Source organism: Pongo pygmaeus, chromosome 18 (genome assembly GCF_028885625.2).
Source record: "Pongo pygmaeus isolate AG05252 chromosome 18, NHGRI_mPonPyg2-v2.0_pri, whole genome shotgun sequence".
NCBI lineage: Eukaryota > Metazoa > Chordata > Mammalia > Primates > Hominidae > Pongo > Pongo pygmaeus.
In genome coordinates this window covers 40,291,660-40,309,634 of record NC_072391.2, presented here as the reverse complement: position 1 = coordinate 40,309,634, position 17,975 = coordinate 40,291,660, and positions in this window count along the sequence as shown.

Sequence of the window (17,975 nt, the reverse complement as noted above, 5' to 3'; positions counted from 1 at the left end):
TTGTAACACTGTTTTAGGAGAATCCGCAAGTGGATTCTTGGGGAGATTTGAGGCCTATGCTGGAAAACGAAATATCTTCACATAGAAACTAGACGGAAGCATTATCAGAAACTTCTCTGTGATGTGTGCATTAAACTCACAGAGTTGAACACTGCTTTTGATGGAGCAGTTTTGAAACACTCTTTTCGTAGAATCTGCAAGTGGTTATTTAGAGCGCTTTGAGGCCTACGCTGCAAATGGAAATATCTTCACATAAAAACTAGACAGAAGCATTCTCACAAATTCCTTTGTGATGTGTGCATTCAACTCACAGAGATGAAGCTTCCTTTTCACAGGGCACTTTTGAAACACTGTGTTTGTGGGAACTACAAGTGGATATTTGGAGTGATTGCGGCCTCTGGTGGAAAAGCAAATATCATCAAATGAAAACTACACATAGGCATTCTCAGGAACTTCTTTGTGTGTGTGCATTCAACTCACAGAGTTGAAGAGTCCTTTTGGTAGAGCAGTTTTGAAGCACTCTTTTTGTAGAATCTGCGAGTGGTTATTCGGAGAGCTTTGAGGCCCATGCTGGAAAAGGAAATATCTTCACATAAAAACTGGACAGAAGCATTCCCAGAAAATTCTCTGTGATGTGTGCATTCAACTCACAGAGTTGAGCCTGCCTTTTCATACAGCATTTTTGTAACACTCTTTCAGTATAATCTGCAAGTGGATATTTGGGGCGCTTTGAGGCCTATGCTGGAAAACGAAATATCTTCACATAAAAATTAGACGGAAGCATTATCAGAAACTTCTCTGTGATGTGCGCATTCAACTCTCAGGGTTGAACGTGCCTTTTGATACAGCCGTTTTCAAACGCTCGTTTTGTGGCATCTGCATTTCGGAATTTGGAGTGCTTTGAGGCCTATACGGGAAAAGGAAATATCCTCACATAGAAACTAGACAGAAGCATTCTCAGAAACTTCTTTGTGATGTGTGCATTCAACTCACAGGGTTCGACCTTCCTTTTGCTACAACAGTTTTGAAACACTCTTTTTGTAGAATCTGCAAGTGGTTATTTGGAGCGCTTCGAGGCCTATGAGTAAAAGGAAATATCTTCAGAGAAAACTAGCCAGAAACATTCTCAGAAACTTCTGTGTGATGAGTACATTCCACTCACAGAGTTCAACGTTCCCTTTCACCGAGCAGTTCTGAAACACTCTTTTTGTAGAATCTGCAAGTGGCTACTTAGAGCGCTTTGAGACCTATGCTGGAAAGTGAAATATCTTCACATAAAAACTAGACAGAAGCATTCCCAGAAACTTCTCTGTGAAGTGTGCATTCAATTCACAGAGCTGAATCTTTCTTTTGATAGAGAAGTTTTGAGACACTCTTTCTGTAGAATCTGCAAGTGAATATCTGGAGCGCTTTGAGTCCTAGGCTGGAAAAGAAAGTATCTTCACATAGAAACTAGACAGAAGCATTCTCAAAGACTTCTCTGTGATGTGTGCATTCAACTCACAGAGTTGAAACATCCTTTTGATTTGGCAGTTTTAACACAATCATTTTGTAGAATCTGCTAGTGGATATTTGCCGTATTTTGAGGCATATGCAGGAAAAGGTAATATCTTCACTTGAAAACTAGACAGAGGCATTCTCAGAAACTTCTTTCTGATGTGTGCCTTGAACTTCCGGAGTTGAACCTTCCTCTTCATAGAGCAGTTATATAATAGTCTTTAAGTATAATCTGCAAGTGGATATGTGGAGAACTTTGAGGACTGTGCTGGAAAAGGAAATGTCTTCCCATAGAAAGGAGACGGAAGCATTCTCAGAAGCTTCTCTGTGATGTCGGCATTCAACTCACAGGGTTGAACCTTCCTTTTGATAGAGCAGTTTTCAAACACACTTTGTGGATTCTGCAATTGGTTATTTGGAGAGTTTTGAGGCCTGTACTGGAAAAGGAAATATCTTCAGGTAAAAACTAGACAGAAGCATTCTCAGAAACTTCGTTGTGATGTTTGCATTCAACTCACGGAGTTGAACCCTCTTTTTGATTGCGCAGTTTTAAATCACTGTCTTTGTTGAATCTCCAAGTGGATATTTGGAGCGATTTGGGGCATATTCTGGAAAAGGAAATATCCTCACTTGAAAACTAGATAGAAGAAGTCCCAGAAACTCCTTTGTGACGTCTGCTTTCGACTCACAGAGTTGAACCTTCCTTTTCACAGAGCAGTTTGGAAACACTCTTTTTGTAGAATCTGCGAGTGGTTATTCGGAGAGCTTCGAGGCCCATGCTGGAAATGGAAATACCTTCACATAAAAACTAGACAGAAGCGTTCTCAGAAATTTCTCTGTGATGTGTGCATTGAACTCACAGAGTTGATCCTTCCTATTCATAGAGCATTTTTGTAACACTGTTTTAGGAGAATCCGCAAGTGGATTCTTGGGGAGATTTGAGGCCTATGCTGGAAAACGAAATATCTTCACATAGAAACTAGACGGAAGCATTATCAGAAACTTCTCTGTGATGTGTGCATTAAACTCACAGAGTTGAACATTGCTTTTGATGGAGCAGTTTTGAAACACTCTTTTCGCAGAATCTGCAAGTGGTTATTTAGAGCGCTTTGAGGCCTACGCTGCAAATGGAAATATCTTCACATAAAAACTAGACAGAAGCATTCTCACAAATTCCTTTGTGATGTGTGCATTCAACTCACAGAGATGAAGCTTCCTTTTCACAGGGCACTTTTGAAACACTGTGTTTGTGGGAACTACAAGTGGATATTTGGAGTGATTGCGGCCTCTGGTGGAAAAGCAAATATCATCAAATGAAAACTACACATAGGCATTCTCAGAAACTTCTTTGTGTGTGTGCATTCAACTCACAGAGTTGAAGAGTCCTTTTGGTAGAGCAGTTTTGAAGCACTCTTTTTGTAGAATCTGCGAGTGGTTATTCGGAGAGCTTTGAGGCCCATGCTGGAAAAGGAAATATCTTCACATAAAAACTGGACAGAAGCATTCCCAGAAAATTCTCTGTGATGTGTGCATTCAACTCACAGAGTTGAGCCTGCCTTTTCATACAGCATTTTTGTAACACTCTTTCAGTATAATCTGCAAGTGGATATTTGGGGCGCTTTGAGGCCTATGCTGGAAAACGAAATATCTTCACATAAAAATTAGACGGAAGCATTATCAGAAACTTCTCTGTGATGTGCGCATTCAACTCTCAGGGTTGAACGTGCCTTTTGATACAGCCGTTTTCAAACGCTCGTTTTGTGGCATCTGCATTTCGGAATTTGGAGTGCTTTGAGGCCTATACGGGAAAAGGAAATATCCTCACATAGAAACTAGACAGAAGCATTCTCAGAAACTTCTTTGTGATGTGTGCATTCAACTCACAGGGTTCGACCTTCCTTTTGCTACAACAGTTTTGAAACACTCTTTTTGTAGAATCTGCAAGTGGTTATTTGGAGCGCTTCGAGGCCTATGAGTAAAAGGAAATATCTTCAGAGAAAACTAGCCAGAAACATTCTCAGAAACTTCTGTGTGATGAGTACATTCCACTCACAGAGTTCAACGTTCCCTTTCACCGAGCAGTTCTGAAACAGTCTTTTTGTAGAATCTGCAAGTGGCTACTTAGAGCGCTTTGAGACCTATGCTGGAAAGTGAAATATCTTCACATAAAAACTAGACAGAAGCATTCCCAGAAACTTCTCTGTGAAGTGTGCATTCAATTCACAGAGCTGAATCTTTCTTTTGATAGAGAAGTTTTGAGACACTCTTTCTGTAGAATCTGCAAGTGAATATCTGGAGCGCTTTGAGTCCTAGGCTGGAAAAGAAAGTATCTTCACATAGAAACTAGACAGAAGCATTCTCAAAGACTTCTCTGTGATGTGTGCATTCAACTCACAGAGTTGAAACATCCTTTTGATTTGGCAGTTTTAACACAATCATTTTGTAGAATCTGCTAGTGGATATTTGCCGTATTTTGAGGCATATGCAGGAAAAGGTAATATCTTCACTTGAAAACTAGACAGAGGCATTCTCAGAAACTTCTTTCTGATGTGTGCCTTGAACTTCCGGAGTTGAACCTTCCTCTTCATAGAGCAGTTATATGATAGTCTTTAAGTATAATCTGCAAGTGGATATGTGGAGAACTTTGAGGACTGTGCTGGAAAAGGAAATGTCTTCCCATAGAAAGGAGACGGAAGCATTCTCAGAAGCTTCTCTGTGATGTCGGCATTCAACTCACAGAGTTGAACCTTCCTTTTGATAGAGCAGTTTTCAAACACACTTTGTGGATTTTGCAATTGGTTATTTGGAGAGTTTTGAGGCCTGTACTGGAAAAGGAAATATCTTCAGGTAAAAACTAGACAGAAGCATTCTCAGAAACTTCGTTGTGATGTTTGCATTCAACTCACGGAGTTGAACCCTCTTTTTGATTGCGCAGTTTTAAATCACTGTCTTTGTTGAATCTCCAAGTGGATATTTGGAGCGATTTGGGGCATATTCTGGAAAAGGAAATATCCTCACTTGAAAACTAGATAGAAGAAGTCCCAGAAACTCCTTTGTGACGTCTGCTTTCGACTCACAGAGTTGAACCTTCCTTTTCACAGAGCAGTTTGGAAACACTCTTTTTGTAGAATCTGCGAGTGGTTATTCGGAGAGCTTCGAGGCCCATGCTGGAAATGGAAATACCTTCACATAAAAACTAGACAGAAGCGTTCTCAGAAATTTCTCTGTGATGTGTGCATTGAACTCACAGAGTTGATCCTTCCTATTCATAGAGCATTTTTGTAACACTGTTTTAGGAGAATCCGCAAGTGGATTCTTGGGGAGATTTGAGGCCTATGCTGGAAAACGAAATATCTTCACATAGAAACTAGACGGAAGCATTATCAGAAACTTCTCTGTGATGTGTGCATTAAACTCACAGAGTTGAACATTGCTTTTGATGGAGCAGTTTTGAATCACTCTTTTCGCAGAATCTGCAAGTGGTTATTTAGAGCGCTTTGAGGCCTACGCTGCAAATGGAAATATCTTCACATAAAAACTAGACAGAAGCATTCTCACAAATTCCTTTGTGATGTGTGCATTCAACTCACAGAGATGAAGCTTCCTTTTCACAGGACAATTTTGAAACACTGTGTTTGTGGGAACTACAAGTGGATATTTGGAGTGATTGCGGCCTCTGGTGGAAAAGCAAATATCATCAAATGAAAACTACACATAGGCATTCTCAGAAACTTCTTTGTGTGTGTGCATTCAACTCACAGAGTTGAAGAGTCCTTTTGGTAGAGCAGTTTTGAAGCACTCTTTTTGTAGAATCTGCGAGTGGTTATTCGGAGAGCTTTGAGGCCCATGCTGGAAAGGGAAATATCTTCACATAAAAACTGGACAGAAGCATTCCCAGAAAATTCTCTGTGATGTGTGCATTCAACTCACAGAGTTGAGCCTGCCTTTTCATACAGCATTTTTGTAACACTCTTTCAGTATAATCTGCAAGTGGATATTTGGGGCGCTTTGAGGCCTATGCTGGAAAACGAAATATCTTCACATAAAAATTAGACGGAAGCATTATCAGAAACTTCTCTGTGATGTGCGCATTCAACTCTCAGGGTTGAACGTGCCTTTTGATACAGCCGTTTTCAAACGCTCGTTTTGTGGCATCTGCATTTCGGAATTTGGAGTGCTTTGAGGCCTATACTGGAAAAGGAAATATCCTCACATAGAAACTAGACAGAAGCATTCTCAGAAACTTCTTTGTGATGTGTGCATTCAACACACAGGGTTCGACCTTCCTTTTGCTACAACAGTTTTGAAACACTCTTTTTGTAGAATCTGCAAGTGGTTATTTGGAGCGCTTCGAGGCCTATGAGTAAAAGGAAATATCTTCAGAGAAAACTAGCCAGAAGCATTCTCAGATACTTCTGTGTGATGAGTACATTCCACTCACAGAGTTGAACGTTCCCTTTCACCGAGCAGTTCTGAAACACTCTTTTTGTAGAATCTGCAAGTGGCTACTTAGAGCGCTTTGAGACCTATGCTGGAAAGTGAAATATCTTCACATAAAAACTAGGCAGAAGCATTCCCAGAAACTTCTCTGTGAAGTGTGCATTCAATTCACAGAGCTGAATCTTTCTTTTGATAGAGAAGTTTTGAGACACTCTTTCTGTAGAATCTGCAAGTGAATATCTGGAGCGCTTTGAGTCCTAGGCTGGCAAAGAAAGTATCTTCACATAGAAACTAGACAGAAGCATTCTCAAAGACTTCTCTGTGATGTGTGCATTCAACTCACAGAGTTGAAACATCCTTTTGATTTGGCAGTTTTAAAACAATCATTTTGTAGAATCTGCTAGTGGATATTTGCAGTGTTTTGATGCATATGCAGGAAAAGGTAATATCTTCACTTGAAAACTAGACAGAGGCATTCTCAGAAACTTCTTTCTGATGTGTGCCTTGAACTTCCGGAGTTGAACCTTCCTCTTCATAGAGCAGTTATATAATAGTCTTTAAGTATAATCTGCAAGTGGATATGTGGAGAACTTTGAGGACTGTGCTGGAAAAGGAAATGTCTTCCCATAGAAAGGAGACGGAAGCATTCTCAGAAGCTTCTCTGTGATGTCGGCATTCAACTCACAGAGTTGAACCTTCCTTTTGATAGAGCAGTTTTCAAACACACTTTGTGGATTCTGCAATTGGTTATTTGGAGAGTTTTGAGGCCTGTACTGGAAAAGGAAATATCTTCAGGTAAAAACTAGACAGAAGCATTCTCAGAAACTTCGTTGTGATGTTTGCATTCAACTCACGGAGTTGAACCCTCTTTTTGATTGCGCAGTTTTAAATCACTGTCTTTGTTGAATCTCCAAGTGGATATTTGGAGCGATTTGGGGCATATTCTGGAAAAGGAAATATCCTCACTTGAAAACTAGATAGAAGAAGTCCCAGAAACTCCTTTGTGACGTCTGCTTTCGACTCACAGAGTTGAACCTTCCTTTTCACAGAGCAGTTTGGAAACACTCTTTTTGTAGAATCTGCGAGTGGTTATTCGGAGAGCTTCGAGGCCCATGCTGGAAATGGAAATACCTTCACATAAAAACTAGACAGAAGCGTTCTCAGAAATTTCTCTGTGATGTGTGCATTGAACTCACAGAGTTGATCCTTCCTATTGATAGAGCATTTTTGTAACACTGTTTTAGGAGAATCCGCAAGTGGATTCTTGGGGAGATTTGAGGCCTATGCTGGAAAACGAAATATCTTCACATAGAAACTAGACGGAAGCATTATCAGAAACTTCTCTGTGATGTGTGCATTAAACTCACAGAGTTGAACATTGCTTTTGATGGAGCAGTTTTGAAACACTCTTTTCGTAGAATCTGCAAGTGGTTATTTAGAGCGCTTTGAGGCCTACGCTGCAAATGGAAATATCTTCACATAAAAACTAGACAGAAGCATTCTCAGAAATTCCTTTGTGATGTGTGCATTCAACTCACAGAGATGAAGCTTCCTTTTCACAGGGCACTTTTGAAACACTGTGTTTGTGGGAACTACAAGTGGATATTTGGAGTGATTGCGGCCTCTGGTGGAAAAGCAAATATCATCAAATGAAAACTACACATAGGCATTCTCAGAAACTTCTTTGTGTGTGTGCATTCAACTCACAGAGTTGAAGAGTCCTTTTGGTAGAGCAGTTTTGAAGCACTCTTTTTGTAGAATCTGCGAGTGCTTATTCGGAGAGCTTTGAGGCCCATGCTGGAAAAGGAAATATCTTCACATAAAAACTGGACAGAAGCATTCCCAGAAAATTCTCTGTGATGTGTGCATTCAACTCACAGAGTTGAGCCTGCCTTTTCATACAGCATTTTTGTAACACTCTTTCAGTATAATCTGCAAGTGGATATTTGGGGCGCTTTGAGGCCTATGCTGGAAAACGAAATATCTTCACATAAAAATTAGACGGAAGCATTATCAGAAACTTCTCTGTGATGTGCGCATTCAACTCTCAGGGTTGAACGTGCCTTTTGATACAGCCGTTTTCAAACGCTCGTTTTGTGGCATCTGCATTTCGGAATTTGGAGTGCTTTGAGGCCTATACTGGAAAAGGAAATATCCTCACATAGAAACTAGACAGAAGCATTCTCAGAAACTTCTTTGTGATGTGTGCATTCAACTCACAGGGTTCGACCTTCCTTTTGCTACAACAGTTTTGAAACACTCTTTTTGTAGAATCTGCAAGTGGTTATTTGGAGCGCTTCGAGGCCTATGAGTAAAAGGAAATATCTTCAGAGAAAACTAGCCAGAAGCATTCTCAGAAACTTCTGTGTGATGAGTACATTCCACTCACAGAATTGAACGTTCCCTTTCACCGAGCAGTTCTGAAACACTCTTTTTGTAGAATCTGCAAGTGGCTACTTAGAGCGCTTTGAGACCTATGCTGGAAAGTGAAATATCTTCACATAAAAACTAGACAGAAGCATTCCCAGAAACTTCTCTGTGAAGTGTGCATTCAATTCACAGAGCTGAATCTTTCTTTTGATAGAGAAGTTTTGAGACACTCTTTCTGTAGAATCTGCAAGTGAATATCTGGAGCGCTTTGAGTCCTAGGCTGGAAAAGAAAGTATCTTCACATAGAAACTAGACAGAAGCATTCTCAAAGACTTCTCTGTGATGTGTGCATTCAACTCACAGAGTTGAAACATCCTTTTGATTTGGCAGTTTTAAAACAATCATTTTGTAGAATCTGCTAGTGGATATTTGCCGTATTTTGAGGCATATGCAGGAAAAGGTAATATCTTCACTTCAAAACTAGACAGAGGCATTCTCAGAAACTTCTTTCTGATGTGTGCCTTGAACTTCCGGAGTTGAACCTTCCTCTTCATAGAGCGGGTATATAATAGTCTTTAAGTATAATCTGCAAGTGGATATGTGGAGAACTTTGAGGACTATGCTGGAAAAGGAAATGTCTTCCCATAGAAAGGAGACGGAAGCATTCTCAGAAGCTTCTCTGTGATGTCGGCATTCAACTCACAGAGTTGAACCTTCCTTTTGATAGAGCAGTTTTCAAACACACTTTGTGGATTCTGCAATTGGTTATTTGGAGAGTTTTGAGGCCTGTACTGGAAAAGGAAATATCTTCAGGTAAAAACTAGACAGAAGCATTCTCAGAAACTTCGTTGTGATGTTTGCATTCAACTCACGGAGTTGAACCCTCTTTTTGATTGCGCAGTTTTAAATCACTGTCTTTGTTGAATCTCCAAGTGGATATTTGGAGCGATTTGGGGCATATTCTGGAAAAGGAAATATCCTCACTTGAAAACTAGATAGAAGAAGTCCCAGAAACTCCTTTGTGACGTCTGCTTTCGACTCACAGAGTTGAACCTTCCTTTTCACAGAGCAGTTTGGAAACACTCTTTTTGTAGAATCTGCGAGTGGTTATTCGGAGAGCTTCGAGGCCCATGCTGGAAATGGAAATACCTTCACATAAAAACTAGACAGAAGCGTTCTCAGAAATTTCTCTGTGATGTGTGCATTGAACTCACAGAGTTGATCCTTCCTATTCATAGAGCATTTTTGTAACACTGTTTTAGGAGAATCCGCAAGTGGATTCTTGGGGAGATTTGAGGCCTATGCTGGAAAACGAAATATCTTCACATAGAAACTAGACGGAAGCATTATCAGAAACTTCTCTGTGATGTGTGCATTAAACTCACAGAGTTGAACATTGCTTTTGATGGAGCAGTTTTGAAACACTCTTTTCGCAGAATCTGCAAGTGGTTATTTAGAGCGCTTTGAGGCCTACGCTGCAAATGGAAATATCTTCACATAAAAACTAGACAGAAGCATTCTCACAAATTCCTTTGTGATGTGTGCATTCAACTCACAGAGATGAAGCTTCCTTTTCACAGGGCACTTTTGAAACACTGTGTTTGTGGGAACTACAAGTGGATATTTGGAGTGATTGCGGCCTCTGGTGGAAAAGCAAATATCATCAAATGAAAACTACACATAGGCATTCTCAGAAACTTCTTTGTGTGTGTGCATTCAACTCACAGAGTTGAAGAGTCCTTTTGGTAGAGCAGTTTTGAAGCACTCTTTTTGTAGAATCTGCGAGTGGTTATTCGGAGAGCTTTGAGGCCCATGCTGGAAAAGGAAATATCTTCACATAAAAACTGGACAGAAGGATTCCCAGAAAATTCTCTGTGATGTGTGCATTCAACTCACAGAGTTGAGCCTGCCTTTTCATACAGCATTTTTGTAACACTCTTTCAGTATAATCTGCAAGTGGATATTTGGGGCGCTTTGAGGCCTATGCTGGAAAACGAAATATCTTCACATAAAAATTAGACGGAAGCATTATCAGAAACTTCTCTGTGATGTGCGCATTCAACTCTCAGGGTTGAACGTGCCTTTTGATACAGCCGCTTTCAAACGCTCGTTTTGTGGCATCTGCATTTCGGAATTTGGAGTGCTTTGAGGCCTATACGGGAAAAGGAAATATCCTCACATAGAAACTAGACAGAAGCATTCTCAGAAACTTCTTTGTGATGTGTGCATTCAACTCACAGGGTTCGACCTTCCTTTTGCTACAACAGTTTTGAAACACTCTTTTTGTAGAATCTGCAAGTGGTTATTTGGAGCGCTTCGAGGCCTATGAGTAAAAGGAAATATCTTCAGAGAAAACTAGCCAGAAACATTCTCAGAAACTTCTGTGTGATGAGTACATTCCACTCACAGAGTTCAACGTTCCCTTTCACCGAGCAGTTCTGAAACACTCTTTTTGTAGAATCTGCAAGTGGCTACTTAGAGCGCTTTGAGACCTATGCTGGAAAGTGAAATATCTTCACATAAAAACTAGACAGAAGCATTCCCAGAAACTTCTCTGTGAAGTGTGCATTCAATTCACAGAGCTGAATCTTTCTTTTGATAGAGAAGTTTTGAGACACTCTTTCTGTAGAATCTGCAAGTGAATATCTGGAGCGCTTTGAGTCCTAGGCTGGAAAAGAAAGTATCTTCACATAGAAACTAGACAGAAGCATTCTCAAAGACTTCTCTGTGATGTGTGCATTCAACTCACAGAGTTGAAACATCCTTTTGATTTGGCAGTTTTAACACAATCATTTTGTAGAATCTGCTAGTGGATATTTGCCGTATTTTGAGGCATATGCAGGAAAAGGTAATATCTTCACTTCAAAACTAGACAGAGGCATTCTCAGAAACTTCTTTCTGATGTGTGCCTTGAACTTCCGGAGTTGAACCTTCCTCTTCATAGAGCAGTTATATAATAGTCTTTAAGTATAATCTGCAAGTGGATATGTGGAGAACTTTGAGGACTGTGCTGGAAGAGGAAATGTCTTCCCATAGAAAGGAGACGGAAGCATTCTCAGAAGCTTCTCTGTGATGTCGGCATTCAACTCACAGAGTTGAACCTTCCTTTTGATAGAGCAGTTTTCAAACACACTTTGTGGATTCTGCAATTGGTTATTTGGAGAGTTTTGAGGCCTGTACTGGAAAAGGAAATATCTTCAGGTAAAAACTAGACAGAAGCATTCTCAGAAACTTCGTTGTGATGTTTGCATTCAACTCACGGGGTTGAACCCTCTTTTTGATTGCGCAGTTTTAAATCACTGTCTTTGTTGAATCTCCAAGTGGATATTTGGAGCGATTTGGGGCATATTCTGGAAAAGGAAATATCCTCACTTGAAAACTAGATAGAAGAAGTCCCAGAAACTCCTTTGTGACGTCTGCTTTCGACTCACAGAGTTGAACCTTCCTTTTCACAGAGCAGTTTGGAAACACTCTTTTTGTAGAATCTGCGAGTGGTTATTCGGAGAGCTTCGAGGCCCATGCTGGAAATGGAAATACCTTCACATAAAAACTAGACAGAAGCGTTCTCAGAAATTTCTCTGTGATGTGTGCATTGAACTCACAGAGTTGATCCTTCCTATTCATAGAGCATTTTTGTAACACTGTTTTAGGAGAATCCGCAAGTGGATTCTTGGGGAGATTTGAGGCCTATGCTGGAAAACGAAATATCTTCACATAGAAACTAGACGGAAGCATTATCAGAAACTTCTCTGTGATGTGTGCATTAAACTCACAGAGTTGAACATTGCTTTTGATGGAGCAGTTTTGAAACACTCTTTTCGTAGAATCTGCAAGTGGTTATTTAGAGCGCTTTGAGGCCTACGCTGCAAATGGAAATATCTTCACATAAAAACTAGACAGAAGCATTCTCACAAATTCCTTTGTGATGTGTGCATTCAACTCACAGAGATGAAGCTTCCTTTTCACAGGGCACTTTTGAAACACTGTGTTTGTGGGAACTACAAGTGGATATTTGGAGTGATTGCGGCCTCTGGTGGAAAAGCAAATATCATCAAATGAAAACTACACATAGGCATTCTCAGAAACTTCTTTGTGTGTGTGCATTCAACTCACAGAGTTGAAGAGTCCTTTTGGTAGAGCAGTTTTGAAGCACTCTTTTTGTAGAATCTGCGAGTGGTTATTCGGAGAGCTTTGAGGCCCATGCTGGAAAAGGAAATATCTTCACATAAAAACTGGACAGAAGCATTCCCAGAAAATTCTCTGTGATGTGTGCATTCAACTCACAGAGTTGAGCCTGCCTTTTCATACAGCATTTTTGTAACACTCTTTCAGTATAATCTGCAAGTGGATATTTGGGGCGCTTTGAGGCCTATGCTGGAAAACGAAATCTCTTCACATAAAAATTAGACGGAAGCATTATCAGAAACTTCTCTGTGATGTGCGCATTCAACTGTCAGGGTTGAACGTGCCTTTTGATACAGCCGTTTTCAAACGCTCGTTTTGTGGCATCTGCATTTCGGAATTTGGAGTGCTTTGAGGCCTATACTGGAAAAGGAAATATCCTCACATAGAAACTAGACAGAAGCATTCTCAGAAACTTCTTTGTGATGTGTGCATTCAACTCACAGGGTTCGACCTTCCTTTTGCTACAACAGTTTTGAAACACTCTTTTTGTAGAATCTGCAAGTGGTTATTTGGAGCGCTTCGAGGCCTATGAGTAAAAGGAAATATCTTCAGAGAAAACTAGCCAGAAGCATTCTCAGAAACTTCTGTGTGATGAGTACATTCCACTCACAGAGTTCAACGTTCCCTTTCACCGAGCAGTTCTGAAACACTCTTTTTGTAGAATCTGCAAGTGGCTACTTAGAGCGCTTTGAGACCTATGCTGGAAAGTGAAATATCTTCACATAAAAACTAGACAGAAGCATTCCCAGAAACTTCTCTGTGAAGTGTGCATTCAATTCACAGAGCTGAATCTTTCTTTTGATAGAGAAGTTTTGAGACACTCTTTCTGTAGAATCTGCAAGTGAATATCTGGAGCGCTTTGAGTCCTAGGCTGGCAAAGAAAGTATCTTCACATAGAAACTAGACAGAAGCATTCTCAAAGACTTCTCTGTGATGTGTGCATTCAACTCACAGAGTTGAAACATCCTTTTGATTTGGCAGTTTTAAAACAATCATTTTGTAGAATCTGCTAGTGGATATTTGCCGTATTTTGAGGCATATGCAGGAAAAGGTAATATCTTCACTTCAAAACTAGACAGAGGCATTCTCAGAAACTTCTTTCTGATGTGTGCCTTGAACTTCCGGAGTTGAACCTTCCTCTTCATAGAGCAGTTATATAATAGTCTTTAAGTATAATCTGCAAGTGGATATGTGGAGAACTTTGAGGACTGTGCTGGAAGAGGAAATGTCTTCCCATAGAAAGGAGACGGAAGCATTCTCAGAAGCTTCTCTGTGATGTCGGCATTCAACTCACAGAGTTGAACCTTCCTTTTGATAGAGCAGTTTTCAAACACACTTTGTGGATTCTGCAATTGGTTATTTGGAGAGTTTTGAGGCCTGTACTGGAAAAGGAAATATCTTCAGGTAAAAACTAGACAGAAGCATTCTCAGAAACTTCGTTGTGATGTTTGCATTCAACTCACGGGGTTGAACCCTCTTTTTGATTGCGCAGTTTTAAATCACTGTCTTTGTTGAATCTCCAAGTGGATATTTGGAGCGATTTGGGGCATATTCTGGAAAAGGAAATATCCTCACTTGAAAACTAGATAGAAGAAGTCCCAGAAACTCCTTTGTGACGTCTGCTTTCGACTCACAGAGTTGAACCTTCCTTTTCACAGAGCAGTTTGGAAACACTCTTTTTGTAGAATCTGCGAGTGGTTATTCGGAGAGCTTCGAGGCCCATGCTGGAAATGGAAATACCTTCACATAAAAACTAGACAGAAGCGTTCTCAGAAATTTCTCTGTGATGTGTGCATTGAACTCACAGAGTTGATCCTTCCTATTCATAGAGCATTTTTGTAACACTGTTTTAGGAGAATCCGCAAGTGGATTCTTGGGGAGATTTGAGGCCTATGCTGGAAAACGAAATATCTTCACATAGAAACTAGACGGAAGCATTATCAGAAACTTCTCTGTGATGTGTGCATTAAACTCACAGAGTTGAACATTGCTTTTGATGGAGCAGTTTTGAAACACTCTTTTCGTAGAATCTGCAAGTGGTTATTTAGAGCGCTTTGAGGCCTACGCTGCAAATGGAAATATCTTCACATAAAAACTAGACAGAAGCATTCTCACAAATTCCTTTGTGATGTGTGCATTCAACTCACAGAGATGAAGCTTCCTTTTCACAGGGCACTTTTGAAACACTGTGTTTGTGGGAACTACAAGTGGATATTTGGAGTGATTGCGGCCTCTGGTGGAAAAGCAAATATCATCAAATGAAAACTACACATAGGCATTCTCAGAAACTTCTTTGTGTGTGTGCATTCAACTCACAGAGTTGAAGAGTCCTTTTGGTAGAGCAGTTTTGAAGCACTCTTTTTGTAGAATCTGCGAGTGGTTATTCGGAGAGCTTTGAGGCCCATGCTGGAAAAGGAAATATCTTCACATAAAAACTGGACAGAAGCATTCCCAGAAAATTCTCTGTGATGTGTGCATTCAACTCACAGAGTTGAGCCTGCCTTTTCATACAGCATTTTTGTAACACTCTTTCAGTATAATCTGCAAGTGGATATTTGGGGCGCTTTGAGGCCTATGCTGGAAAACGAAATCTCTTCACATAAAAATTAGACGGAAGCATTATCAGAAACTTCTCTGTGATGTGCGCATTCAACTCTCAGGGTTGAACGTGCCTTTTGATACAGCCGTTTTCAAACGCTCGTTTTGTGGCATCTGCATTTCGGAATTTGGAGTGCTTTGAGGCCTATACTGGAAAAGGAAATATCCTCACATAGAAACTAGACAGAAGCATTCTCAGAAACTTCTTTGTGATGTGTGCATTCAACTCACAGGGTTCGACCTTCCTTTTGCTACAACAGTTTTGAAATACTCTTTTTGTAGAATCCGCAAGTGGTTATTTGGAGCGCTTCGAGGCCTCTGAGTAAAAGGAAATATCTTCAGAGAAAACTAGCCAGAAGCATTCTCAGAAACTTCTGTGTGATGAGTACATTCCACTCACAGAGTTCAACGTTCCCTTTCACCGAGCAGTTCTGAAACACTCTTTTTGTAGAATCTGCAAGTGGCTACTTAGAGCGCTTTGAGACCTATGCTGGAAAGTGAAATATCTTCACATAAAAACTAGACAGAAGCATTCCCAGAAACTTCTCTGTGAAGTGTGCATTCAATTCACAGAGCTGAATCTTTCTTTTGATAGAGAAGTTTTGAGACACTCTTTCTGTAGAATCTGCAAGTGAATATCTGGAGCGCTTTGAGTCCTAGGCTGGAAAAGAAAGTATCTTCACATAGAAACTAGACAGAAGCATTCTCAAAGACTTCTCTGTGATGTGTGCATTCAACTCACAGAGTTGAAACATCCTTTTGATTTGGCAGTTTTAAAACAATCATTTTGTAGAATCTGCTAGTGGATATTTGCCGTATTTTGAGGCATATGCAGGAAAAGGTAATATCTTCACTTGAAAACTAGACAGAGGCATTCTCAGAAACTTCTTTCTGATGTGTGCCTTGAACTTCCGGAGTTGAAGCTTCCTCTTCATAGAGCAGTTATATAATAGTCTTTAAGTATAATCTGCAAGTGGATATGTGGAGAACTTTGAGGACTGTGCTGGAAGAGGAAATGTCTTCCCATAGAAAGGAGACGGAAGCATTCTCAGAAGCTTCTCTGTGATGTCGGCATTCAACTCACAGAGTTGAACCTTCCTTTTGATAGAGCAGTTTTCAAACACACTTTGTGGATTCTGCAATTGGTTATTTGGAGAGTTTTGAGGCCTGTACTGGAAAAGGAAATATCTTCAGGTAAAAACTAGACAGAAGCATTCTCAGAAACTTCGTTGTGATGTTTGCATTCAACTCACGGAGTTGAACCCTCTTTTTGATTGCGCAGTTTTAAATCACTGTCTTTGTTGAATCTCCAAGTGGATATTTGGAGCGATTTGGGGCATATTCTGGAAAAGGAAATATCCTCACTTGAAAACTAGATAGAAGTAGTCCCAGAAACTCCTTTGTGACGTCTGCTTTCGACTCACAGAGTTGAACCTTCCTTTTCACAGAGCAGTTTGGAAACACTCTTTTTGTAGAATCTGCGAGTGGTTATTCGGAGAGCTTCGAGGCCCATGCTGGAAATGGAAATACCTTCACATAAAAACTAGACAGAAGCGTTCTCAGAAATTTCTCTGTGATGTGTGCATTGAACTCACAGAGTTGATCCTTCCTATTCATAGAGCATTTTTGTAACACTGTTTTAGGAGAATCCGCAAGTGGATTCTTGGGGAGATTTGAGGCCTATGCTGGAAAACGAAATATCTTCACATAGAAACTAGACGGAAGCATTATCAGAAACTTCTCTGTGATGTGTGCATTAAACTCACAGAGTTGAACATTGCTTTTGATGGAGCAGTTTTGAAACACTCTTTTCGTAGAATCTGCAAGTGGTTATTTAGAGCGCTTTGAGGCCTACGCTGCAAATGGAAATATCTTCACATAAAAACTAGACAGAAGCATTCTCACAAATTCCTTTGTGATGTGTGCATTCAACTCACAGAGATGAAGCTTCCTTTTCACAGGGCACTTTTGAAACACTGTGTTTGTGGGAACTACAAGTGGATATTTGGAGTGATTGCGGCCTCTGGTGGAAAAGCAAATATCATCAAATGAAAACTACACATAGGCATTCTCAGAAACTTCTTTGTGTGTGTGCATTCAACTCACAGAGTTGAAGAGTCCTTTTGGTAGAGCAGTTTTGAAGCACTCTTTTTGTAGAATCTGCGAGTGGTTATTCGGAGAGCTTTGAGGCCCATGCTGGAAAAGGAAATATCTTCACATAAAAACTGGACAGAAGCATTCCCAGAAAATTCTCTGTGATGTGTGCATTCAACTCACAGAGTTGAGCCTGCCTTTTCATACAGCATTTTTGTAACACTCTTTCAGTATAATCTGCAAGTGGATATTTGGGGCGCTTTGAGGCCTATGCTGGAAAACGAAATCTCTTCACATAAAAATTAGACGGAAGCATTATCAGAAACTTCTCTGTGATGTGCGCATTCAACTCTCAGGGTTGAACGTGCCTTTTGATACAGCCGTTTTCAAACGCTCGTTTTGTGGCATCTGCATTTCGGAATTTGGAGTGCTTTGAGGCCTATACTGGAAAAGGAAATATCCTCACATAGAAACTAGACAGAAGCATTCTCAGAAACTTCTTTGTGATGTGTGCATTCAACTCACAGGGTTCGACCTTCCTTTTGCTACAACAGTTTTGAAATACTCTTTTTGTAGAATCCGCAAGTGGTTATTTGGAGCGCTTCGAGGCCTCTGAGTAAAAGGAAATATCTTCAGAGAAAACTAGCCAGAAGCATTCTCAGAAACTTCTGTGTGATGAGTACATTCCACTCACAGAGTTGAACGTTCCCTTTCACCGAGCAGTTCTGAAACACTCTTTTTGTAGAATCTGCAAGTGGCTACTTAGAGCGCTTTGAGACCTATGCTGGAAA